We start from the raw sequence: 27,594 nt of genomic DNA, 5'->3' as shown, positions 1-27,594 counted from the left end.
CCAATGGCTGCATAGGAGTTTTGCATGCAGAAGCATAGTATCAAACCCCCAAGGACCCCTGAAATCACAGCAGAATTGGTGTAAATGAAGCTGCCCTCCTCCTGGCTTCCAGCACCCCACACTCTCTTGTTTCCCTTCTCCCTCCGGGGCAGCTTCTCCTGCAGGAATGGAGCCCTCAATGCTCACCCCGGGTGCTCTTGTCCTCCTGTTCTCATCTCTCTCCCCAGTGATTACATCCTTTCCCTGGGCTAAGTACTGTTGACTCCCAAATAGACATTTCTGGGCTGGACCCGGAGCTCTGGGCTTTCCACTTGACATCACCTGGGACAGGCCTCTTAATCTAATACGTGTGGAGATCTCAGCATTCACCCAAACGCACTGCCTCTGTCCCCTGCTTACGCTTCTCCGTGGACGGCAATATTTACCTCCGCAGGTGCTCACACCAGAACTCAGTTCCCTTTCCCGTGCTCACCCTGACCATCCATCAGAAATGGAAGCCATTCCTTCTCTGCAAACTCACTACCATCTTCCTCTCTTCCCCGCTCCCTCTGTCCCTCTCCCAGCTGGTCTCCCTGGACCTCCTCGTGACTACCCATTCCTGCACAGCAGTCAGGGTGATTTCAAAGTCTACATTAGACCCTATGTGGTCCCCTGTTGAACCCCCCGATGGCTTTCCCATTGCAGGCCCATCTGGTGCCAATGGGTTGCCTCCATTGGGAGCAGGGATAAGATGTGGGGGCAAAGCCCAGCCCTTTGGGTCTGGGTTCTTCCGTGGGCTAATGAGGATACAGTCAAGTGGTCCTAGAGTCGCAGCCATGGCCACCGTTTTAAGAAGGCAATGTTACTGCAGGTCTGGCTTTTCTTTGCAGCATGTCTTCCTCGATGCTTTCCTAAAGGCAGACCCCACTCCCTGGGGTCTTGTGGTCCATCCCTGATTATAGCGGTAGGCTGTGGGTGAGGCTTGACCGATAAACCCTCTCTGCTACTGGCCACGCTGAATTTTCTAAGAGGTGAGTACCGGACCAAGTTTCAGCCACTGGATTCTCTCTCCCGGGAGTCTGAACCTCAAACTGAGACGCAAAGTGACGGAAAGAGGTAGCAGGAGTCATTTTATGGCAGCATCCTAGAGAGAAGGTCTGTGGACTCCCGCTGCTGAGGTTCCCAGAACTCTGCTTCCTGTGTTTGCTGGGAACTTGTTGTACACATCCTTTCATGGTATGTGCTGCCCTGGTATTGTTCCCAAAAACCTCTATTTTTGCTCAGCTTAGGCAGGGTTGAGTTCTATTGCAACAGGGGTTGCAGGGATGCAAACCTACAGACTACTCGGGATTGCACTCACACAGCACAGAACGGCTGGGAGTGAACAGTACCACCCCCCCACCCCCGGAGTACCCAGTGCTCAATCCTGGAGCACCCAGCAGAGGAGACGAGAGTCTTCCCAGGCACCCTGAATTCTCCTCTGGTACAGCTTATGAGGAGGGGCCAAAGAAAGGAGTAACCCTGTTTCTGTATCACTTAGGACACCCTCACCCCAAAGTAACAGAGGACTGGACTAACAGTGGTTAAAGAACAAAGGCATTTGAAATGATCTCTCGCAACAGAAGTCTGGAAGCAGGCAGTTGTGGTGCTAGGTCATCATCTCAAACAGGTCAGGGTGTTGAATCTGAATCTCTGGGACTCTCATATAGATTTTCACGATTGCATGACGGTGGCTGCAGTTCTGAGCATCACTTACCAAAGGCAGGGAATAATGGGTGGCAGCCAAGGCGCTAAAAGAAAGAATATTCTCATGAACTTCCACCTTTCTGTCAGAGAGGAGGAGTCTTCTCCAGAACCCCTCTGGCTTCGTACTGCATTGGCTAGGATTGTATTTACGTGGCTACCATTAGCTACCAGGGCAGGTGTAGATATCGTATTCCAGTCTGTAGCTTGTCATTGAATTCTCTTAACCGTGTCTTTTGCAGAGCAAAAATTGTAAATTTTTGATGTGTTTCCAATTTATCACTTTGTTTCTTATGTGGATCAGACTTTTGGTTATCATGTCTAAGAACTCATTCTCCAACCCCAGATCATGCAAATTCTCTCTTGAGTCTAAAAGTTTACCATTTTATATTTAGATCTGTGAGCCATTCTGAGTTCATTTCTACATAAGGTGGGAGGTCTCCTTGGTCCCGCCTCTGTGTTACAAAGCAGAAGGGCAGATGGAGGGCAGAGACCTCTGTCAGCTGCAGACACTGGCCCACGCCTCTCAGAAGACACACACGTTTTGGGAGGTGGAGGAAGCCCTCTGTCCCCAGGCTCCCCGGGGAAGACAGCACACGCCGGGAGGCTGCCCTGGTCATCGCTGGCCCCTTCTGGCCACCAAAGCCATTTCGTTGCCCCTTCTGAGAGGGCCGAGACAGCAGCCTTACAAATCACCACGATCCGCCTTGCCCTGCCCAGGGCGGGCTCTGTGCTCAGGGCCATACATATTTCAGGCCGTGCCGCTTAGTTATTAATGGAGTGAAATGAAAAGGAATTCTTTAGCCTTTCCCCTTCTCCACAGATGAAAATGAGAGCCAGTATTTTGAGAGGCTGGAGGGACTGGTGTCTGGGGACTTTGGATGTTGGCAGGGGGCTGCGGGTGGACTTTCCTGTCCTGTCCTTGTTATGAAAAGGAGACACTGACATCCTCGCTCCTAAAAGCCCCAGAGCTTCCTTCTTTCCCCTGCTCCTTTCAGACTCTGCACCCCTGCTGTGGGGGTGCGCGTGCTGTCCCGCGACGTCCGTCTTCACTCCTCTATGGAGCAGATGTTCAGCACGCACGTGGAGAACGGGGTCGCGTCCACGGCGACACCTGCCTTCTGCGGAGTGAGACTGGGGAGACCCTGGAGAGCCTCACTTGGGTTGGGGCAGAGGACCCATCAGATACTCTCAGACCGCATCACTGACCCTGATAGGCCGGCTGCCCTGCAGGCATTTGGCTTCCCACCCTGTCCCCGCTTCCTATCTCAGACCTAAAGAAGAGGCCTTTTCCAGAGTGTTCCAGGGCCGTGGCTTCTGCATCACTGCCACCTCCAGTGGGTTGGCAGAAGCCAGGAAGAGCTGGCTTTCTCTGAGAGAGGAAGCAGGGGGCAATGGTTCATCTTGCTGTTCCTTTTCATTTGGAACATAATACACCCGAGAAAGCTTAGACCCCAAGCTGGAGAAACCAACTACACTGCACGGCGTTTTTAGTGCTCCGAGTCTCCCAGCAAAGAAAATAGGTGAGGCATTGTCGTCATGGTAGCCAGTTGCAAATTGTCTCTTAAAATAGTATCCACGCTTCCTAAGAAGGGGCTTAACGCTTCCAGACTGGGAGTAAAGTCTGCAATCAGCAAGCACGCTCTCACGGGACCGCTGCTCCCACCAGCTCTGGGAGGATATCCTTTGGGTACTGAGAGGCCCAGGAGCCCCCCAACCCTCATCCCAGCCCCTGACTCCAGGCCACCACGACTAAAGGGATTTAGGCTCAGGGATTCCTGCTCTTGTCTCTTCAATTCATTAAAAAAGTCACTGTTGAGCACCTACTATGTGCCAGGTCCTATCCTAAGCGCTGGGGTTGCGGGGGTGAGCGAGACAACAGGCCACAGACCTCACAGGGCTTATGTTCTTGTGGTGATAACTGATCCACGGAATGCAAAGGAATAACTAAAGTGAGTAAAGATGGGAGTAGAGGCTGAGTGCGTGTTGGGGGTGAGGGTGGGGAGCGTCTCTTTTTTTTTTTTTTTGCGGTACGCGGGCCTCTCACTGTTGTGGCCTCTCCCGTTGCGGAGCACAGGCTCCGGACGCGCAGGTTCAGCAGCCATGGCTCACAGGCCCAGCCGCTCTGCGGCATGTGGGATCTTCCCGGACCGAGGCATCAGCGGGCGGACTCTCAACCACTGCGCCCCCAGGGAAGCCCAGGGGAGAATCTCCTTATGGAGTGAAAAGCAAAGGCCTCTCTGAGACCTGAGAAATGAGGATGAGATGAGCTTTCAGAGACAGTGATTCCTGGGGGAGACACTTTCTCCACTCCCGGTGTGGCATCCCACTCCTGCTTTTTCTCTGCCTTTCTTCACCACACCCAGGGCCAGTAGAGGGGCTGATGGGAATAGTAGAGCTGGGAAGAATCAACCAGACATCCCCAGCCCTTCCTCAGCTCCCCACCCCTTATTATCTTCTCGTTCTCCATCTGGGGAGCAAGCTGCTCTGGGGTGCAGGGCTTCTCCCCTCTTCCTCCATGCTCCCAGTCTCACCTTGGCGAGACCTGTCTGTGCGGAGAGGTTGGGTCTGAGTGGAGAGATTGTGCTGGTCCTGGGGTCTGCAGGTCATCGTGTTTTCACCTGAAGCTATATCCTCCAACCTGGCCTTTATTAGTTATAAAAGGGACATTTTGATCTTCTTTTGTTATTTAACTTATTTCTCTGTTTGTTCAGGTTCGAACTGGGAAAAGGAGAGCTTTTATTGGGTCCTTTTCCAAATCCCAACTTTGGGAAGGAGGCTCAGGATGAAGAAGAGAGAAAGTGCAAAAGTTCTGGGGCAGGAGGGAGTTTGGAGACCAGAAAGAGGGTGAGTGGGGCCAGACAGAGTGGTCAACTAGGAGACTATCAAAGAAGAGTCAGAGAGATGGGGCCAGATACACAGCGTCAGAGGTCTTGGGGCAGAGTTTGGGTTTTATTTCAAGCACAATGGGAAGCCAAGGGGAGGATTTTAAGCACAGGGGTGACATGATCTGATCTCTATTAAGCAAAACAATACAAAACAAAACAAGAAAAAGAGACCAGTTAGGAGAAGGCAACAGTTTTCTAGGTAAAATACGATGATGGCTTGGGAAAACGTATCTGCCAAGAAGAGTAGCAGTTATATTCTGGAGGTAGAGCTGAGAGGACTTGTAGAAGGGTTAGAAGCGTTTGGGAAAGAAAGATGACAGAGGAAAATTAAGCATCCGAAGTGGGCTACCTACTCTGGCTCAGTGAGGCTGAGTGCCAAAGCTAGGATATCTAATTAAGTGGCCCTGGAGATGCACAGGACTTTGGTGGGGTGGCCACACTCCAGCGGACAAGGGGTGAATAGCCAAGAGGAAGCAAGGCTAATAGCTCTAGGAAGAGGCCGAAGTGTGAGCCTTGCTTTACATGAAGCCATACCATTTGTTAAATGAACACACCCTCCTAACCTTATCCCATCAATGAATTACCATCCTTCTGGTCTACCAAGCTAGCCCCTCAGGATCACTATCAACACCATCCTTCTTCCAACTTTCCCTTTCTTTCCACATTCTCAGTCACTCACCACTCTACTGGCCTCCCAACCCCCAACGTCTTGGCCATTTTCCTTCCCTGTGCTCAACGTGAAGTTTCATCTCTTCCCTAGACTCTTACAACAGCTTCACTGCCCTCACTGGTTGCTTTTTTCCATTCTCCCCTCTCATCTTTCCATTCCATCTTTCAAGCTGTCAAAATGGTCTTTCTAAGATATATAGGCTGAATCACGTAACTCTCCATCCAGAAAATAGTGGTAGCGCTCAGTTTTGTAAAGACGAAAACAAACTCCTTAGCAGGACGTGCGCTGTTCTCGATAATTCTTCCAGGTGCTTCCAGTTATTATAATTCTTCCAGGTGCTTCGGCAAAGCCACCTGCTCCGACACTCAGTAGCTTAAAACAATGGAATTGATCATGTTCATGGATTATGTGAGCCACGAATTCAGAAACAGCTTGGGGTCTCTCATGCTGCAGTCAGATGATGCTGGAATCTTCTGAAAGCTTGACCGAGGCTGGAAGACCTCTTTGCAAGGTGTCTTACTCACAGGGCTGGTGAGTTAGTTGGTGCTGGCTGTTGCCTAGGGGGCTCCGTTTCTATCCACAGGGCTGCCTGAGTGTCTTCGTGGCATGGCCATGGGCTTCCCCCAGAATGAATGATCCAAGAGACCTTATAGAAGCTTCAATGCCTTTTATGATTTAGCTTTGGAAGCTGCATAGCACGACTTCTGCCAAAATCTACTGGTCAAGGCAGGTCCAAAGTCCACTCAGGTTTAAAAGAGGGAACAAAGAGTCTTGTCTCTTGATAGAGGAGAGTCAATGTTGTGGAAGGGGTGTCAGTTTCTGGATCCATCAGCCTTGCTCCAAGTCAAGGATCTTCCACGGAGGAGATCCCTTTCTGCATATTGATGCCAAAGCTGGGGCTGGTGACCCCTGTCCCAGGATTGAAATGGGGGTGCAGAGCCTTGTCTCTGAAGCAGGATTGCCCTTGGCTGGCTCTGGAGGGCAGCAGCCAAAGGGGAAAGCGTTTGTAGTTACAGCTACACTCACCCAGCCTCTACGACAGCCCGGCACTACCTATCCACCATCTCAAATGTAACACGTCCAGAAGAACTCTTGATTCCTCGTTTCCCCCACCCAGACCCTGTCTCATTTCCTCCCTCCCCTAGTCTCCCCAGCCCTGGAAAGGTCCCCCTTTGCTCAGGCTGAAAAGCCCTAGGACTGTTCCTCAGATCCCTTCTTTTGTTCACTCCCCATGCCGTCCATCCTCCGGTCCCAGCACCACTACCTTGGGAATAAACCCTGAATCTGCCCACTTCTCATCCTCTGCCACCAGCGCTGTGGGCCAAGCCGCCAACATCTCATCTAGACAACTGCAGGGGCTCCTGACTGTTCTGTGCTTCCACGTTTGCCTTCTCCAGGTGTCCCAGGGCCCATTCTGATGCGGTATCAAAGCGTGGCACATCCGAGCCAGAAGTCATCTTAACAGTGGGGTTCGGAGGCTTTAAACGGATCCTAGAACTTTAGGCATTGCTCAAAAGGCGTCTCTGGGGACCTAGGGAAAACCCAGGAGTGATGGGGTTGGCCACCAGCTGACTTACACGGAGTCTTTGTACAAATTATTAGAAGCAGCCCTCTTCGGGCAGGTGCATCCCTCTGGGAACATGCCTGGCATCAGACAGGGTCTTTTTGCAAAGGAAAGGGCACAGGACTTGGCAAATGAACCAAATGATTCCAAACCAACCAAATGAACCAAAAAAGCACAAATGATTTAGCAGGCTGGATTTCTGGTGCCTTTGTGCAGTTGACAACCTGCTCCTGCATGGCCTGTGGTAGGCGGAGTGATGGCCCTCCAAAAAACGGCCACCTCTTAATCCCCGGAACCTGGAAACGTTACCTTCCTGGCAAAGGGGACTTGCATATGGGGCTAAGTTAAGGATCTTGAGATAGAGAGATGCTCCTGGATTATCTGGGGCGGGGAGGGACCTGGATGTAATCCCAGGGGTCCTTGTAAGGGGAGGCAGGGAGGTCCTAGGAGGACAGGAAGCAAGAGCTTCGACGGCTTCAAGGAGGAGATCAAGAGCCAAGGGATGCAGGCGGTCACCGGAAGTAGAAGAGGCAAGGAAAGGGGTTCTCCCTCGGGCCTCCGAAGGGGTCAGCCCTGTGACACCTCGACTTTAACCCTAGGAGACTGAGTGTGGACTTCTCACCACCAGAACTACAAAATAATAAATCTGTGTTGTTGTAAGTCACCAAGTTTGTAATTTGTTACAGAGGCAGCAGGAGAGGAATACACAGCCCCTGCGCTACCTCTTCCAAGTGAGCCTTCTGGTTCCGTCTGAGATGTGCATTGGGCTCCAGGTAAGACCGCACGTGAAGCAGGAATACTGCTGCTGAATATGTTTCAGACACCCAGCGCCGGATGGTAAAGGATTGTTTTCAGTGTTAAATTCACTGAAGTTGATAAGTGCACTGTGACTGTAAGAGAACACCTTTATTCTCAGGAAATACGTACAGGAGCGTTTAGTATAATGTATGGAACTTATTCTGAAATGATTCAGAGAAAAATGTGTGCATGTGTGTGTGTGTGTGTATATATATATATATATATACATACACACACGTATACATGACAAGAGAGTACATGGTAAAGCAAATGGGGAAATACTCATAACAGGCCTATCTCAGTAAAAGTATATATACATGTTCTTTGTGCTCTTCTTGCCACCTGGCTACAAATTTTGAAATTATTTCCAAAGAATAAGGTTAAAAAAAAAACCCAACCCCACTGTGAACCAACTCCTTTCAGGGTATGACTAAGAACATGGAGGTGGTCGGGAGCTCACACAAGACCTCAAAAACAGTTTGTAGCTGAGCTGGGTCTAGACTCCCTGGCTCCTGATCTAAATGATGTTTTTTTGAGGCAAACGCCCATGGGGAGTCATAGTACATTAAACTAGTTCATGCTGTTATAAATAACTTCCTGGGCCTAGTCTCCTGACCCTGGAATCTTGGTTACTTGAAAGCATTTTGATTCCGTAGGTGGACGCAGAGAAGGATCTGGAAACTTACCAGTTTTTCTGTGAGTAGTCTTGTCCTGCAGGCATCCCGTTATGACATTATTTGCCACTATCCTGAGAGTGGAAAGATACACAATTAGCTGGATGTCCTTCTACTAAGTCCTGGGGAAGGCTCTGTTTATCCATTCATTCAATCGGTCAGCAAATATTATTGAATACACACTACATGCTCAACTTATTATAAGAGCTGGTCACACAGACAACACAGCGTGAACAAGAGAGATGGATCTTGGATGGAGTTTCCCTTCTAGGGGAAAGAGAGAAACAACAAACAAAAAAAACATTTGTTTAGTGTTAAGTGACAAGAAGACAATAAAATAGGGAGGTAGAGTAGAATAGCAGTTCCCAACTCTTTTTTTTTTTTTAAAGTTTTTATTTTATCTTTTTGGCCACACCACGCCACATGTGGGATCTTAGTTCACTGACCAGGGATTGAACCTGTGCCCCCTGTAGTGGAAACGTGGAGTCTTAACCACTGGACTGCCAGGGAAGTCCCCCAACTCTTTATTTTTTTGCGGTACGCGGACCTCTCACTGCTGTGGCCTCTCCCGTTGCGGAGCACGGGCTCCGGACGCGCAGGCTCAGCGGCCATGGCTCACGGGCCCAGCCGCTCCGCGGCACATGGGATCCTCCCGGACCAGGGCAGGAACCCATGTCCCCTGCATCGGCAGACGGACTCTCAACCACTGCGCCACCAGGGAAGCCCCCCGCCCCAACTCTTTTGATTGTACACATCTATCAAAATTTTTTGGACACTTGCCATAAACACACATTTAGACACACATGTAGTGGTTTATAAATAACACTCACGTGCCACTGTACTAATGCATTATAAAATATACCCAAAATTAAAATGTTATAAAAAAGAGGAGGGCTTCCCTGGCGGCGCAGTGGTTAAGAATCTGCCTGCCAACGCAGGCGACACGGGTTCAAGCCCTGGTCCGGGAAGATCCCACATGCCGCGGAGCAACTAACCCCATGTGTCACAACTACTGAGCCCGCGTTCCACAACTACTGAAGCCTGCGTGCCTAGAGCCCGTGCTCCGCAACGAGAGAAGCCACCGCAATGAGAAGCCCACGCACCGCAACGAAGGGTAGCCCCCGCTCACTACAACTAGAGAAAGCCCGCACACAGCAACGAAGACCCAACGCAGCCATAAATAAATAAATAAATAAAATAGATACAACGTTAAAGACATAAAAAGTGTTTAAATATAAAATGGAGTAAAAAGTAATATAAATGGAAGTCTATCACTTTCTTCTTGTACCTCTTTGTATCATCTTTGGCACCCCAGCATGTGTGTCCTGTTCTAGGGATCAGAGAGAGAAGAAAAGGGAAGGGGCTTGCTCTAGACAGAATGGTCGAGGAAGCTTTGAGAAGGTACTACCTGCCCTAAGACCTGACCAATGAGAAGCTGCTGCCAAGAGACCTGTGGGAGAATCTTCTACATATAGGAGCCACCAGCTACCAGGCCCAGAGGAGGGAGCAGGCTTGGTGTTTCTGAGGAAGAGACAGAGGGTCAGGGTGTCTGGAGCAGAGGGAATGGAGAGCAGAATGGCCAGAGGGTGGTCTGTGAGGAGGACAGAGGCCAGATCCTGGAGGCCTGCAGGCCATGCTGAGGGTGTGGATTTTATTCTAACACCAAAGAAAACAACTAGAGGGTTTCCAGCAAGATGGTGGTGGGATCATGTGCACATTTTAAACAATTTCACCAGCTGCTCTGTGAGAAGGGATTGTAGGTGAAGGATCAGAAGAAGTGGGACCAGGTAGGAACTTCCTGCAATAGTCCAGGGAAGAGATGCCGATGACTTGAAGTTGGGAGGTGACTGAGGAGTGAGCAGGAAGTGGATGAATTGGGATGAATGAATGAATGTTTCGGAGGAAGGGTTGACAGGATTGGGTTGGAAATGGGGAGCGGTCTGGTGATGGTAGGAGAAGCATCAAGACTGACGCCTAGGTTTCTGGCCTGAGTTGCCAGGTGAAGAGTGGTGCCATTTACTTGTCTGGGGAAGTCGGGGTGAAGAAGTACTGCTCACTTCTGCTCCAGACGGGGGAGGCAATAAGTAGGCGCTTGTGTATACATGTCTGTATATGCACGTGGGGGAGGTCAGGACTGCGGGTGTCAACTTGGCTGTCACAGGGGACAGAGGTGAGGTGTCTGAGGGCAGCCTGTGGGCAGCAGGGGGCAGCTGGAGAGCCCAAGATAGGGAAGCGCTGCAGACAGGAAGCAGGAAATCATCCAAGAGAAACTGCACCCTCGTCAAGTTCTGCCCAGATTCAGCCCAAATTGTTTCATATTGTGAAGCAATGCGGCTTGGCTGCAGCCTGGAGCTGCCGCCGCGGCCGTGACTGGAGGATCGACAGGTGGGAGGCTCGGAGCCCCTTTGCTGGGGAAGAATGTCAAGTTCGGACCCCTGGCAGCAGGTGGCCAGTTTGAAAGCCTCTCCACCCTGGCCCCTGAGGAAGGTCTGAGAAGAATCACAGCTCCCCCCCCCCCCACCTCCTTCCACTGCATTGCAGCTGCTCTCAGGGCCTGGAGCTCTTGACATCTTGACAAACGATGCAACTGGCAAAGCAAATCAATGTTCCAGCCAGAGAGCTGCAGGTTTCCCCTGGGGCTGGGGTGGGAACAGGGGGAGGTGAATGCATTTTCCCAAGTGTGCCCACAAAGTGGGTCTGAATCCCAGCCACGAATCCCTCCTGTAAGAAATTGCGTTTTATTTTCTCATAACTGAATGTCATTTCTATGTCAAGTTCCCATGCCACCCAATGGCAGAAGACATCACCTCCGTCAAGTCTGAGTTTCCCGTTTCCTTGAGGTTGTGTCCAGATGCCAGGGCTCTCAGAGGCCAGAGGTGTCAGCCGGGAGGGGGGCGTCAGGCAGGAGGCCTGTGGCTCTTGGTGTTGTCATCTGCATGGGCTGGGACATCCTTGTGTCCCTCTGGTTCTTGATCATCCGTCCACCCCCCTTGGGTCCACCAGCTCTCACTCCCACTCTTCAGCCATCCTTGGGTCCGTGGGGGACATTCCACTGTGCCCCAGCTTCTGGGCCGTTGGACCATCTGCTTCAGGCTCCTCTTGATATGTGTGTTCATGACACTTTTGTGCTGCAACCCGGAATATGGGACCTGCTGTGATCCCATCATGGCCAGTCTGCCCAGTTACACACCTCTGGTTGATTCGGTTTCTGCCCCAACACAATGGGCCTGGCAGACCCAAGTTTGGGCCACTTGCTTGGGTTCTGCCCAGGGAACGGGTTAGAGGCTGCTTCTCCTCTTGGAGGCCCGAGCTTAACTAGAAATTTTATTATCCCCTTGGGTGCAGCCCAGGGAACGGGCCGGTGGGGCCCCTTTGCTCTCTGCTTCCCCGATGCTGATGTTCTAAGAGGCTCAGGACTGCCAGCCTGCCCTGCTCTCACTCGGCACCTGCACCCCCGCCTTTTCTACACAGCTGGCTCTTGACAGAGGCAAATAAGGTAGATGGGGCAGAGATTCACTGATCAAGCAATTGGTAGAGAAGTTGACCCCCCCACCAGTGTGTTAGGTCTGCCTTTTCAGTTCCACTTGGCTTTGGTTAAGACAAAATTCCCCTCCGTTTAACTGGCTGCTTGGGGTTCGATGAAGTAGCTGCGTTGGTGTGGTTCACTTTGCAAGGGGTTGGAGTGGAGCAATTTAAGTGTGTCTGCAGGCTGGGTCCATTGATGCCTATAGACCCGGTTTCTAGGTAAAAATTGGTCTAACAAGAGGAATTTCTCTTACAACTGTTTGTTTTTATGGCGAATGTATTTTATGCCCACAAAACCAGCAGAGCAGTGACTTTAATCCAACATAATAATTCATCATTGTACAAAGCCTTATACGTTGCAATGTATATTTCTATCTGCATCCTCATTCGGGAGCCATAAACACCCCGAGAGACAGGCAGGATGTGTATTAGTTATCCCTGCCTTACCAATAGGGGAAAGTAACGACTGGTCTGGGATCTTGATCTCCCACCTCTGCTCCGGCACCCTTTCAATCTCCTGTGTTTCAAACTTCCCACTGAATTGCCTGGTTTTGCAATATGCACCCTTGTGGAAGTAGCCATCCTGACCCACTCTGACCGGCTGTAGACACTGCCTGGGATGCATGCTGACCCTCCTATGTTCTGCAGCCACAGGACAAGTCCTTGTACTCCTGCCTCCAGTTTGGAGAGATGAGAGAGTGATTCTAGAACTCAAGAATGAGGGTCCACCTCACTGTGCATCGAGATCATCCGGGAACTTTAAAAAACAACGTGTCTGCTATGGAAAACAGTATGGTGGCTCCTCAGAGAACTAAAAATAGAATTACCATATGATCCAGCAATCTCACTCCTGGGCATATACCCAGACAAAACTGTAATTCAAAAAGATACATGCACCCCTATGTTTATAGCAGCATTACTCACAATAGCCAAGACATGGAAACAACCTAAATGCCCATCAACAGATGAATGGATAAAGAAAACGTGGTACACATATACAATGGAATATTAGTCATAAAAAAGGATGAAATAATGCCATTTGCAGCAACATGGATGGACCTAGAGATTACCACACTAAGTGAAGTAAGTCAGACAGAGAAAGACAAATACCATATGATATCTCTTATATGTGGAATCTAAAATATGACAGAAAAAAACCTATCTACGAAACAGAAACAGGCTCTCAGACATAGAGAACAGACTTGTGGTTGCCAAGGGGGAGGGAGTTGGGGGAGGGATGGAGTGGGAGGTTGGGGTGAGCAGATGTAAGCTTTTATATATAAAAAGGATAAACAACAAGGTCCTACTGTAGAGCACAGAGAACTATATTCAATATCCTATGATAAACCATAATGGAAAAGAATATTTAAAAAAAGAATGTATATATATGTATAACTGAATCACCGGGCGGTACAGCAGAAATTAACACAACAGTGTAAATCAACTAGACTCCAATAAAACAAAGCAAAACAAACCAAAAAACAGTGTGTCTGGGTCCCACCCCAGAGGTTTGTTTTGATTGGTTGTTTTTGTTGCCATATTTAAGCTCTTCCAGGTGATTGTCATGTGCAGATAGGGGTGAATACCACTGGGCTACAATACGACCCATTTTACCTTGGCCCCCTTTCTAGACATTAGACATTAGGTGCATCATTTCTCCTCAGCAGTGGCATTGGCTGCTTCTTGTACTTAAACATCTCTTTTGTGGGCCTCCTGCAGTGCTCCTGGTCCCCGTGTATGTTACAAGAGAGGGTGCCATCTGCTCTCATCTGAGGAGAACTGAGCATCAGTCTATAGCCAGGATTGGGCCTTAGCTGGGGGAAAGTTTGAGAGGACGAGTTCTACCTGTGTCAAAGCAACAAAGAGAGACTTGGTTGATGGTTGCCACAGAAATGCCGGTAAAGCCCCACTTCCGTGTCCCACCTGAAGTCTCAGGAGTTGGCCTTGTGTGTGGGAGGCTGAAGAGGCAAGCCCAGCACTGCTGACCTCTGCCTGGGAGGGATGACCCACTTCCTGTGCCCATGATGGATTGCTGGCATGGTGGCCTTTCTTGCATGGATTGGCATGGTGGCCAATCCCTGAAGTGTGGGCCTGGCGTGACGGAGCACAGGGAAGAAGTGGTGCCTGAGGAAGGCTCAGGGAGTCTTCTTTGAGGAAGCGGCATTGGAGGTGGGCCTTGGAGGACGAGCAGGAGATCCCGGAGGTCGAGATGGGAGGAGATGAGAGCCTTCTTGGCCAAGGGCAAACCAGTATCACTTCCCACACTTAGGTATCAGCAGCTCAGCGTAGGGGAAGTGGAGAATGGGTTGATTCGGGTCAATGGAAAGGCTGGGCAAGACTCTGTACCTTCTCAGATGCCCTGCGCAGCTGTGGCTGAGGTTGCCAGGCATGCTGAGCGGCTGCAGACATCACACTTAGGACCGGGGCACCCAAAGGGAGTGGAGGTTGCACCCCGCGCCCTGTGGGTTCCTTTGTCCCTCTTCATCATCCTCATTATCACATAATAAGAACACGATGCTGTCCAGCTTTCAGTGGTGCCACTGTCTCAATCTCGTGAGGCAACCAGGACCGGGAGCATTGTCCCCATCTGACAGATGCAGAAACGGAGGCTCAAAGGGGTTAAATGACATGCGTAATGCATACCAGAACGGCACACCCGATTCCAGGCTCTGGATACGAAGGGCTCATGGCTTCCTTTTTAGGCCTCAGGCACACTTGTAATGGAGACTGAAGCAGCTTTAGGTGACACCCCCCCCAAGACATCCGTACCTGGCCCCGTGCTCCACTGGCAGTAGCTTCGTAATCGAATGCTTACTGTGAACTGCTCCAAGCATCCTCTCTGTTAATCCATGTAGTCCTCACAATATCTACATTTTACAGATGAGGAAACTGAGGCACAGGTATTAGCTGACCAGTTCAAGGAACAGCCCCAGCTCTCAACCATGAGGCCCCACCACCTTGAAAGGAGGCCGACTGGAGAAGGCAGGGACGTCCAAATCAGACAAGTGCAAGTGTGGATCTGGGGCTGTGACGACTTCTCCATCTGAGTCTCCTGCCCGTGACCAGGGGAGCGCTTACCCTGCTGGCTTGTCGTAAAGGTGAGATGAAGTTCCCTCTGTAGAGCACCCTGCACTGTGCCAGGGACCCGGTCATATTCGCTCTGCGCTAGGGATTCTGACTCTGAAACCAATGTTGAGTGTATTGACCAGGTCAGTGGGGACAGGAGGGGAGGCCGGTGGAGGGACTGGCAGGCCCAGTGTGGTGACCTTGCTCTCTGGAGGGACTTGCAATGCCCCACACTGCGCTCCACAAAAGCTGCTCCTTGGGCCGAAGCAGAATGTCAAACTAGAACTGGAAATGTGGCATTAAAATATTGCCACGGCGGAACCACCAGCCACTGGGAATCCGGACAGCAATAAATTAAATGATGCTCCTAGCGTATGTGGTTTCCCTGTGGCCTCCCAGGAACACATTTCTGTATAAATAATTTACCAGATAAAGGGATATTGAACCGGCCACATGGAGCTGCAAGAATAATGATAAATTCTGGTTTTGTGAATCAAAGAGAGGCATCAGCTTGTAAGGCAAGGGCCCTGGATCTGGAGTCTGAAGTTCTGGGTCCCTGTCCTGGGTTGGCCCCCAGGATAGCAAACCCACCGGGTGGCTTCGGGCAGAGCCCCGCACATCCCTGGGCCTCTGTCCAGAAAATCAGGTGCCTGCTCCGGCCAGAAAACCGTTCAGGTAAATACTTGTATGATTTTTCCTCAACCTTCTCTTGCTTCCCCCTAGCTGCTCTCCAGATAGTGAGCCCTTTGGCTAGTCAGGCCGACTGCAGTTGTTTCAGAGGCATTTCACACACATGCGCACACCCCCACACGACACTGCAGAAAGAAGTCCTCTCAAGTGTTACTGTGAACAGACGAAAAATAATGCAAGTGATTTTTCAATGCAACGGAAGTTAGAAGGCAAGTGGACAGGAGGGCAGAGTGGAAATGATAACGGCCAGAGCCCGTGGCTGGAAACGTTAACTGTCTCCTTGGGATAGCACAGGAAGGGGAAGTAGCTATTACCCCAGGAAAGGAGCCAGGATGCGTCCTTTGTGGTGCCTCTCCAAAACTCCCTCCTTTTGTTTCAGTCCGGGTTGCCTCCTTGGGCCTGGAGGTCAGTTTCCTCCTCTTTCATCAGGACAGCAGCACCGGCTCTGAGCAGGGATGCTCCCACTGTACCACGTTGCCAGACCCAGCGACCTCTTTTCCGGACTCACCCTGCCTCTGCTTCCAGCACCGGCTCACGTGTGGGTTGTCTTCTGCTTTGTAGTAGCTATTTTTACTGTCGCCACTTCCCAGAGCTGAGCCTTGGTCAGGAGCTGCGTGTTGGAGCCAACAGAGGCAGCCTGTCTGGTCCATCTCAGCCAGAAAATGAACAAGCAGACACGAGAAGCTATTCAGTTCCAGATTAGAACCCAAAAGTCTTTACATTCTAATCGTACCTTGATGCCAAAAGAGAATATATTCCACAACACACTTTGCGATCAGAAACAGGTACTGGGTGCACAGAAAGTCACCTCAGGACACAAGAATTCTCCCTCTCCTCCTCTCCCTTCTTTCGTCCCTCCTTCCTTATGGAAGTATTTCTCAAGCACATATTGTGAGGAAGAAACTCAAAGAGAGACAAAGGGGGAGGGAGAGAAGACAGAGCCTCTGTTCTCCCGTAGGAGATACAGAAACATTAGGCAACAACTTCAAAGCAGTGCGTTAAGTGTTATAATAAAAGGAACACAGGATGCTGGGGTGCAAAGAAGAGGCATCTTATTTGATTGTGAAATAAATAAGATTTAGCATCAGTAAAGCTTCCTAGAAGAGGAGATACTGAAACTGAGCTGCAATAACAAGGTGGGGCTCTGAGCGAGTCACCGTGGGACAGAGTAGCATTCCAGACAGAGCACGCACGAAGCAACCAGCCAGAGGGAGCAATGCCTGCAGCTGACTGCAGCAAGACAGTGAGGCCAGAGTTTTGCAGGTAGCCTGGACTGCATCCAAAATGAGATAGAGGCATGGGCTCGGGCCAGGTCATCGTGGGCCCAGAGTGCCATGCTAAGAGGTCGGAGCTTTGTCCCAAAGGTTCTCTGGAGCTGCACCAGTCAGGGTCTGGTCAGGAAGACATGAGACTCCCGCTAGGTATTTCAAAGGCAGGGATTTAATAGAGGGAGTTAATCGCACAGGTGCTGGAGGGCTCAAAGAGCAGAAAGGACTCAAGGGAACCCAAAGATAATTGAAGAAAATGGCTACCACCTGTAGGACTTGGGGACAAAGGGAGGAGGGGATTCATGAGAACCTAGACATGCAGAGGAGGGGGTGCTGTGGAGCTGGTGCTGGGGTCTCCGAAGGGGTGTGTCAGGCTGGTCCTGGGAGTATCAAGAGAAACCAGTCTTCACCCACCTGTTGCCCAGGGCACAGGGCACTGCTTGTGTAACTGGGGGCTTTCCCCACCACCAAGCAATTCTCCAATACCAGCTGGGTGTCCTACAAGCCAACTCAATTCTGACACTGTACCTGGAAATGCCATCCGGTCCCACAGGTTAAGGGCTCAGTCCCACAAGATGCCCTCACACCCCCACCCCCTTCAGATGCTGGTCTGAAGTCACCAAACTCTGGATTTGTGACAACCCCCTCCCTGGGTTCATTTGGTTTGCCAGGGTGGCTCACAGAACTCAGAAGGAAGCATTTTACTTACTGGATTACTGGTTTATTATGAAAGGATATAACTCGGGAACAGCCAGATGGAAGGGACGCATAGGGCAAGGGATGGGGAAAGGATGGGGAGACTCCATGCTTTCTCTGGGGTATCATTCTCCCAGCATCTCCACGTATTCAGCAACCCTCTCTCTGAACTCTGTCTTTTTGGGTTTTTACGGAGGCTTCATTACATAGGCATGACTGATTAAATCACTGGCCATTAGTGATGGATGAAACCTCCAGCCCCTCTCCTCTCCCTGGAGGTCAGGTGGGAGGGACTGAAAGTTCCAACCCTCTAATCACATGGTTGGTTCTCTAGGCAACCTGGTGGCGTCCTCAGGTGCCTCCAAAAGCCGCCTCATTATCATGACAAAAGACGCTTTATTCTCCCAACTCTCACCATCACCGGAAATTCCAAGGGTTTGAGGAGCTCTGTACCAGAAACAGGGACTGAGACCAAATATATATTTCTTACTATAAGTCACAGTATCACAAAGTCACAATGCCACGGCTTGGGTGGAGCTGACCCATGGGAAGGAGCAAGGCCCTTCTCATGCAGAACCTGACGGGGACCAGCTGGCCACATGGTTCACAGAACCTCAGCCCAAGCATCACAGAGCAGGGTGTTGAAGGGGGGTGTGGAGCTGAGAGATACGAGCCGAAGAATCCACATAAAAAGGGACTGAATGTGGGTTTGGGTTTTGGAAACAGCAATCTGGGTACAGTGTGGAGAAGGAATAGGATAGGCTGGGCGGCCCGTGAGGAGGAAGAAGCGTCTCTCCAGGGGGGACATGGTGGGTGGCAGGAGTCAGGCCAGGAAGAAGATTCAGAGATGAGGTGAAGGGACCTGGAGATCAACCACCCAGTGGGTTTGGGGTAGAAGGAGAGATGGAATTCAAGGCTGAACCACAGACCCCTACTTGAGCAAAGGCGTGGGTGGTACTGCTCCCAGCGTAAAGCACATGGATAAAGATAAGGGGGGGTCGGGGAGTGGAGAGATGGCCATTCTACCTCTGCTTATCAGCTTCTAAGAACAGGAATGTCCGTCCTCGGCAGGACAGCATCCCACTGGTCCCTGTAATTGCTAACATCGCCGCCTTTTCACAGAGGAAACGACTGTCTCCTACAGTCTCCACGCACAGGACCTAACATCGCCCTCCAGAGTTACACAGAACATTCCTCTTCTCCCAGACAAATATTTGAAGACAACTGTGATCAAAAAGAATGAGTAAGAGGTGTGTAAGGGGCTGTAATTCAAATTAAGACTCTCAGAGTGTTTGTTTTTTGGCCCAAAGCAGTACCAGCCAAGCATGTGTCAAGGGCAGGCTGGAGCTCGAGGCTGAGAGGACGTGACGGATGCCTCAGCCTCCCGACAGGGGCTTTTCAGTGAGGGCGATGAGCCCCCAGACAGAATAGAAGAAATGCTGCAGGAAGGAAAGTGGGGGATGCGGAGGACGAAGAGCAGGGGATGTGCAGCAGAGTCAGGTGTCAGCGCCTCGGAGGCCATGCTCCAGTCCCCTTGGAGGTCAGGTGATTCCCGAGGGGTCAGCCTATCAGTGTTGAGAGAGTGAGGATGTGACGGGCACAGGTGTGGTCTTGGCCTTGGAGACTGTCTGGTCAAAAATAGTGGCATGGGGCTTCTCTGGTGGTGCAGTGATTAAGAATCCGCCTGCCAATGCAGGGGACATGGGTTCAAGCCCTGGTCCGGGAAGATCCCACATGCTGCGGAGCAACTAAGTTCACGCACCACAACTACTGAGCCCGTGTGCCTAGAGCCCACGCGCCACAACAAGAGAAGCCACTGCAACGAGAAGCCCGCACACCTCAGCAAAGAGTAGCCCCCACTCACCGCAACTAGAGAAAGACCGCATGCAGCAACGAAGACCCAAGGCAGCCAAAAATAAATAAATAAAATAAATTTAAAATATAATAATAAATAAAGTTTAAAAACAAAACAAAATAAAAAAAAAACAGAGGCCTAATAAGGCTGTAGGGACACACAGCTCCTCACTGTGGAAGTGACAGAGACCAGAGGGGAAATCCCACCTGCTGCCACCATGCAGGGACACGTGAGGGGGCCACAGGAGACTAGGGAGGAATCCATGGACCTGTGGCCAAAGATGATGCATTTACTGAGATTGTGGAAGGCAACAAGACTGTGAGGGTGATAGTGATAAAAGAGAGATGATTTCTGCTCAATGCCCTACACCACTTTGCTAGGGTTGCCATAAAAAATACCACAGATGGGGTGGCTAAGAGAACAGACATTTATTTTCTTACAGTTCTAGAGGCTAGAAGTCTGAGATCAAGGGGTCAGCAGGGTTGGTTCCCTCTGAGGCCTCACTCTTTGGCTTTCAGATGGCTGTCCTCTCCCTGTGTCCTCACACGGTCTTCTCTCCATGTGTCTGTGTCTTAATGTCCTCCTTTTATAAGGACACCACTCATATTGGATTAGGGCCCACCCTAATGACCTCGTGTTAATTACCTATTTAAAGACCTTATCTCCCATTGATAGAGGAATGGATAAAGAAGATGTGGTACACATATACAATGGAATATTACTCAGTCATAAAAAAGGATGAAATAATGCCATTTGCAGCAACATGGATGGACCTAGAGATTATCACACTAAGTGAAGTAAGTCAGACAGCAAAAGACAAATATCATGATATCACTTATATGTGGAATCTAAAAAGATGATACAAATAAACTTATTTACAAAACAGAAAAAAAAATAAAGACCCTATCTCAAAATACGACCAGATTCTGAGGTACTAGGGGTTAGAACTTCAACGTATGAATTCAGTGGTGGGGGGACACAATTTAGCCCATAACTCCCTCTGAAACCAGGGACCGTGTCTTATATTTTTAATGCTCTTTTTCTACAGCTCATTCTCAGGCCACAAACATAACTGGCCCGTGTTAACTGACTTGAAAACACAGTCTGCGCCCAGCCCTAAAATATCCCTCATTTGCTCTGTTGAATTCTGGCCTCGGTGGAACCCCCCAGGTTCTGCCTAAATATATGGCCTGAGTTAACTTTTAGTAAACCATGAAGTATTTGTGAATGAAATCCATTAAAACCCTGAAAATTTTTATTCATGCAGTTTCCATGTATAGAATGAGAACTTGTTGGATTTTTTCCTGGAAGCCTAGTGAGGTTTGTTTGTTTGTTTTCCAGTGGGAGGTAGATATTAATGAGCTTTAGGAGAGAAAGTTAATAATTCAATATGATGCATCATGGACACATCTGTACAAACATATATCTGTCAATGTTTCAAGAAATTTAGAGAAGGGAGTGATATGACATGTTCTTCTGTCTCTAGGCCCTCTGAAAAAGACAGAGGAAGCCTTATCCATCAAGAAAACTGCTGGAGCTCTTTCTAAACTTTTTTGAAGCATGAATACTCAAAATGGGTAATTTTCTATTTTCCTTGTTGGACATCTCATTGGAAATAGGCATGAAGACTTGTTTCTCATTTCATTGGATGTGTGAAATATGCATTGAAGCTTGCTGTTATACTCAAACATAAGATACATTTTTTATCACGTATGCCTTGAAGAACCAAATTCATCAGAAACTTATGAATTCAAACATGCCTTAGAGCTCCTGATTGCCAAGCATTTTAAAAAGATTATAGCTTTGCTCTACATGCCTACAGAAGAGCCTTCGTATTATTAATAATAATGGCTAACTTCTATAAATTTCTTACTCTGAGCCAGGTGCTCTGCTGTATATTTTACATTGCATCATTTCATTTAATTCTCCCCATAAGTCTATGCGGTAAGGGTGATAATATCTCCATTTCCCCAAAGCATAGAGAGCTCATACAACTTGCCCAAGGTCATATAGCTAGAAAGTGTTGGAGCTGAGAGTCAAATCCAAGTCTGGCTGCCAAAGCCTGACTCAATAAACCCATGACCATGACATGTCATGGTCCAGGAAGAGTGAGATCCAAGATGGCATTCACCTACTGTATAGCACAAGGAACTCTATTCAGTATTCTGTAATAACCTATATGGGGAAAGAATCTGAAAAAGAATGGATATATGTATATATATATATATATATATATATATATATATATATATATATAACTGATTCACTTTGCTGTATACGTGAAACTAACACAACATTGTAAATCAACTCTACTTCAATAAAAATTTTAAAAAATATATTCACACACACACAAAATGGCAGTCAGGAATCCCTATTCTGTCAGCAGATATCCACTGCATGTACCAGGGCTAGACTCTGTGCTAGATACTATTTTTTATTTTTATTATCATATTTTTCGGTACGTGGGCCTCTCACTGTTGTGGCCTCTCCCGTTGCGGAGCACAGGCTCCGGACGCTCAGGCTCAGCAGCCATGGCTCACAGGCCCAGCCGCTCCGTGGCATGTGGGATCCTCCCAGACCAGGGCACGAACCCGTATCCCCCGCATCAGCAGGCGGACGCTCAACCACTGCGCCACCAGGGAAGCCCTAGATACTATTATTTAAAAAATGGAAGACTCCCTCTCGTGGGAGCACCAGAATCAAAACTAACTGCTGACCAAGCATCGACAGAAAGACACCAGAATTCACCAAAAATGATACCCCACGTCCAAAGACAAAGGAGAAGCCACAATGAGATGGCAGGAGGGGTGCAATCACAATAAAATCATATCCCATAACTGCTGGGCGGGTGACTCACAAACTAGAGAACATTTATACCACAGAAGTCCACCCACTGGAGTGAAGGTGCTGAGCCCCACGTCAGGCTTCCCAACCTGGGGTCCGGCAATGGGAGGAGGAATTCTCAGAGAATCAGACTTTGAAGGCTAGTAAGATTTGATTGCAGAACTTCAATAGGACTGGGGGAAATAGAGACTCCACTCTTGGAGGGCACACACAAAGTAGTGTGCGCATCCCAGCATAAGGCACATGGATGAAGATAAGGGGGGTTGGGGAGTGGGGAAACAGCCAGGGTAAGGAGCAGTGACCCCACAGGAGACTGAACCAGACCTACCTGCTAGTGTTGGAGGGTCTCCTGCAGAGGTCTGGGGTGGCTGTGGCACACTGTGAGGACAAGGACACTGGCAGCAGAAGTTCAGGAAATACTCCTTGGTGTGAGCCCTCCGAGAGTCCAACATTAGCCCCACCAAAGAGCCTGGGTAGGCTCCAGTGTTGAATCGCCCCCGGCCAAACAACCAACAGGGAGGGAACCCAGCCCCAACCATCAGCAGGCAGGCAGATTAAAGTTTTACTGAGCTCTGCCCACCAGAGCAACACCCAGCTCTACCCACCACGAGTCCCTCCCATCAGGAAGCTTGCACAAGCCTCTAAGATAGCCTCACCTATCAGAGGGCAGACAGCAGAAGCAAGAAGAACTACAATCCTGCAGCCTGTGGAACAAAACGCACATTCACAGAAAGATAGACAAGAGGAAAAGGCAGAGAGCTATGTAACAGATGAAGGACAAGATAAAACCCCAGAAAAACAACTAAATGAAGTGGAGATAGGCAACCTTCCAGAAAAAGAATTCAGAATAATGATAGTGAAGATGATCCAGGACCTCAAAAAAAGAATGGAGGCAAAGATGGAAAAGATGCAAGAAATGTTTAAAAAAGACCTGGAAGAACGAAAGAACAAACACCTAGAAGAATTAAAGAACAAACAAACAGAAATGAACAATACAGTAGCTGAAATGAAAGATACACTAGAAGGGATCAATAGCAGAATAACTGAGGCAGAAAAACGGATAAGTGACCTGGAAGACAGAATGTTGGAATTCACTGTTGTGGGACACAATAAAGAAAAAAGAATGAAGAGAAATGAAGACAGCCTAAGAGAGCTCTGGGACAACATTAAACGCAACAACATTAGCATTTTGGGGATCCCAGAAGGAGAAGAGAGAAAGGACCTGAGAAAATACCTGAAGAGATTATAGTTGAAAACTTCTCTAACATGGGAAAGGAAATAGCCACCCAAGTGCAAGAAGTGCAGAGAATCCCAGGCAGGATAAAACCAAGGAGAAACACGCCGAGACACATAGTAACCAAATTGGCAAAATTTAAAGACGGAGAAAAATTATTGAAAGCAACAAGGGAAAAACAACAAATAACATACGAGGGAACTCCCATAAGGTTAACAGCTGATTTCTCAGCAGAAACTCTACAAGTCAGAAGGGAGTGGCATGACATATTTAAAGTGATGAAAGAGAAGAACTACAACCAAGATTACTCTACCCAGCAAGGATCTCATTCAGATTCAATGGAGAAATCAAAAGCTTTACAGACAAGCAAAAGCTAAGAGAATTTAGCACCACCAAACCAGCTCTACAACAAATGCTAAAGGAACTTCTCTAAGTGGGAAACACAAAAGAAGAAAAGGACCTACAAAAACAAACCCATAACAATTAAGAAAATGGTAATAGGATAAAAAAAAAAGAAAATGGTAATAGGAACATATATATCGATAAATACATTAAACGTAAATGGATTAAATGCTCCAACCAAAAGACACAGGCTCGCTGAATGGATACATAAACAAGACCCATATATATGCTGTCTACAAGAGACCTACTTCAGACCTAGGGACACACACAGACTGAAAGTGAGGGGGTGGAAAAAGATATTCCATGCAGATGGAAATCAAAAGAAAGCTGGAGTAGCAATACTCATATCAGATAAAATAGACTTTAAAATAAAGAATGTTACAAGAGACAAGGAAGGATACTACATAATGGTCAAGGAATCAATGCAAGAAGAAGATTATTATAATTATATATGCGTCCAACATAGGAGCACCTCAATACATAAGGCAAATGCTAACAGCTATAAAAGAGGAAATGGACAGTAACACAATAGTAGTGGGGGACTTTAACACCTCACTTACACCAATGGACAGATCATCCAAACAGAAAATGAATAAGGAAACACAAGCTTTACATGACACAATAGACCAGATAGATTTAATTGATATTTATAGGACATTCCATCCAAAAACAGCAGATTACACTTTCTTTTCAAGTGCGCATGGAACATTCTCCAGGATAGATCACATCCTGGGTCACAAATCAAGCCGTAGTAAATTTAAGAGAATTGAAATCATATCAAGCATCTTTTCTACCACAACACTATGAGATCAGAAATCAATTATAGGGAAAAAGAACCGTAAAAAACACAAACACATGGAGACTAACCTATACGTTACTAAATAACAAAGGGATCACTGAAGAAATCAAAGAGGAAATCAAAAAATACCTAGAGACAAATGACAATGAAAACATGACGATCCAAAACCTATGGTTTACAGCAAAAAGCAGTTCTAAGAGGGAAGTTTATAACAACACATGCCTACCTCAAGAAACAAGAAAAATCTCATTCTGTGAGGCCACCATCACCCTGATACCAAAACCAGACAACGATACTACAAAAAAAGAAAATTACAGACCAATATCAATGATGAATATAGATGCAAAATTCCCCAGCAAACAAATTCCAACAACATATTAAAAGGATCATACACCAAGATCAAGTGGGATTTATCCCAGGGATGCAAGGATTCTTCAATATACACAACTCAATCAATGTGATACACCTTATTAACAAATTGAAGAATAAAAACCATATGATCATCTTAAATTTTGTCAAAAAAAAATTCTACACCCATTTATGATAAAAAAAACCCTCCAGAATGTGGGCATAGAGGGAACCTACCTCATTCCTCATAATAAAGGCCATATATGACAAATCCACAGCAAAAATCATTCTCAGACTTCCCTGGTGGCGTGGTGGTTGAGAGTCCTCCTGCCGATGCAGGGGACACGGGCTCATGCCCCGGTCCAGGAAGATCCCACATGCCGTGGAGTGGCTGGGCCCGTGAGCCATGGCTGCTGAGCCTGCGCGTCCGGAGCCTGTGCTCCGCAACGGGAGAAGCCACAGCACTGAGAGGCCCGCATACCGCAAAAAAAAAAAAAAAAAAAAAAAAAAAAAAAAGCATTCTCAATGGTGAAAAACTGAAAGCATTTCCCCTAAGATCAGGAACAAGACAAGGATGTCCATTCTCACTACTATTATTCAACACAGTTTTGGAAGCCCTAGCCATGGCAATCAGAGAAGAAAGAGAAATAAAAGGAATGCAAATCGGAAAAGAAGAAGTAAAACTGTCACTGTTTGCAGATGACATAATACTATACACAGAGAATCCTAAAGATGCCACCAGAAAGCTACTAGAGCTAATCAATGAATTTGGTAAAGTTGCAGGATACAAAATTAATGCACAGAAATCTCTTGCATTCCTATACACTAATGATGAAAAATCTGAAAGAGAAATTAAGGAAACACTCCCATTTACCATTGCAACAAAAAGAATAAAATACCTAGGATAAACCTACCTAGGGAGACAAAAGACCTGTATGCTGAAAACTATAAAACACTGATGAAAGAAATTAAAGATAATACAAACAGATGGAGAAATATACCATGTTCTTGGATTGGAAGATCAATATTGTGAAAATGACTATACTACCCAAAGCAATCTACAGATTCAATGCAATCCCTAACAAATTACCAATGGCATTTTTTACAGAACTAGAACAAAACATCTTAAAATTTGTATGGAGACATAAAAGACCCCGAATAGCTGGGGTCTTTTGTATGAAAACATAAAAGACTCCAAAGCAATCTTGAGGGAAAAAAATGGAGCTGGAGGAATCAGACTCCCTGACTTCAGACTATACTACAAAGCTACAGTAATCAAGACAATATGGTACTGGCACAAAAGCAGAAACATAGATCAATGGAACAGGATAGAAAGCCCAGAGATAAACCCACGTACCTATGGTCAACTAGGCAAGGATATACAATGGAGAAAAGACAGTCTCTTCAATAAGTGGTGCTGGGAAAACTGGACAGCTACATGTAAAAGAATGAAATTAGAACACTCCCTAACACCATACACAAAAAGAAACACAAAATGGATTAGAGACCTAAATGTAAGACCGGACACTATAAAACTCTTAGAGGAAAACATAAGAAGAACACTCTTTGACATAAATCACAGCAAGATCTTTTCTGATCTACCTCCTAGAGTAATGGAAATAAAAACAAAAATAAACAAATGGGACCTAATGAAACTTAAAAGCTTTTGCAAAGCAAAGTACAAACAAGACGAAAAGACAACCCTCTGAATGGGAGAAAATATTTGCAAATGAATCAACGGACAAAGAGTTAATCTCCAAAATATATAAACAGCTCATGCAGCTCAATATTAAAAAAACAAACAACCCAATCCAAAAATGGGCAGAAGACCTAAACAGACATTTCTTCAAAGAAGACATACTGATGGCCGAGAAGTACGTGAAAAGCTGCTCAACATCACTAATCATTAGAGAAATGCAAATCAAACTTACAATGAGGTATCACTTCACACCAGTCAGAATGGGCATCATCAGAAAATCTACAAACAACAAATGCTGGAGAGGGTGTGGAGAAAAGGGAACCCTCTTGCACTGTTGGTGGGAATGTAAATTGATGCAGCCACTATGGAGCACAGTATGGAGGTTCCTTAAAAAACTAAAAATAGAACTACCATATGACCCAGCAATCCCACTACTGGGCATATACCCAGAGAAAACCACCATTCAGAAAGACACATGCACCCCAATGTTAACTGCAGCACTATTTACAATAGCCAGGTCATGGAAGCAACCTAAATGTCCATCAACAGACGAATGGATAAAGAAGATGTGGTACCTATATACAATGGAATATTACTCAGGCATAAAAAGGAACGAAATTAGGTCATTTGTAGAGACGTGGATGGATACAGAGACTGTCATACAGAGTGAAGTAAGTCAGAAAGAGAAAAACAAATATCATATATTAACGCATATATGTGGAACCTAGAGAAATGGTATAGATGAACTGGTTTGCAGGGCAGAAATTGAGACACAGATGTAGAGAACAAATGTATGGACACTAAGGGGGGAAAGTGGCGGGGGGCGGGGGTGGTCGGGGTGGGGGATGAATT

The sequence above is a fragment of the Phocoena sinus genome, chromosome 15, assembly GCF_008692025.1.
Source record: "Phocoena sinus isolate mPhoSin1 chromosome 15, mPhoSin1.pri, whole genome shotgun sequence".
NCBI classification, from domain to species: domain Eukaryota; kingdom Metazoa; phylum Chordata; class Mammalia; order Artiodactyla; family Phocoenidae; genus Phocoena; species Phocoena sinus.
This window is presented reverse-complemented; position numbering follows the sequence as displayed.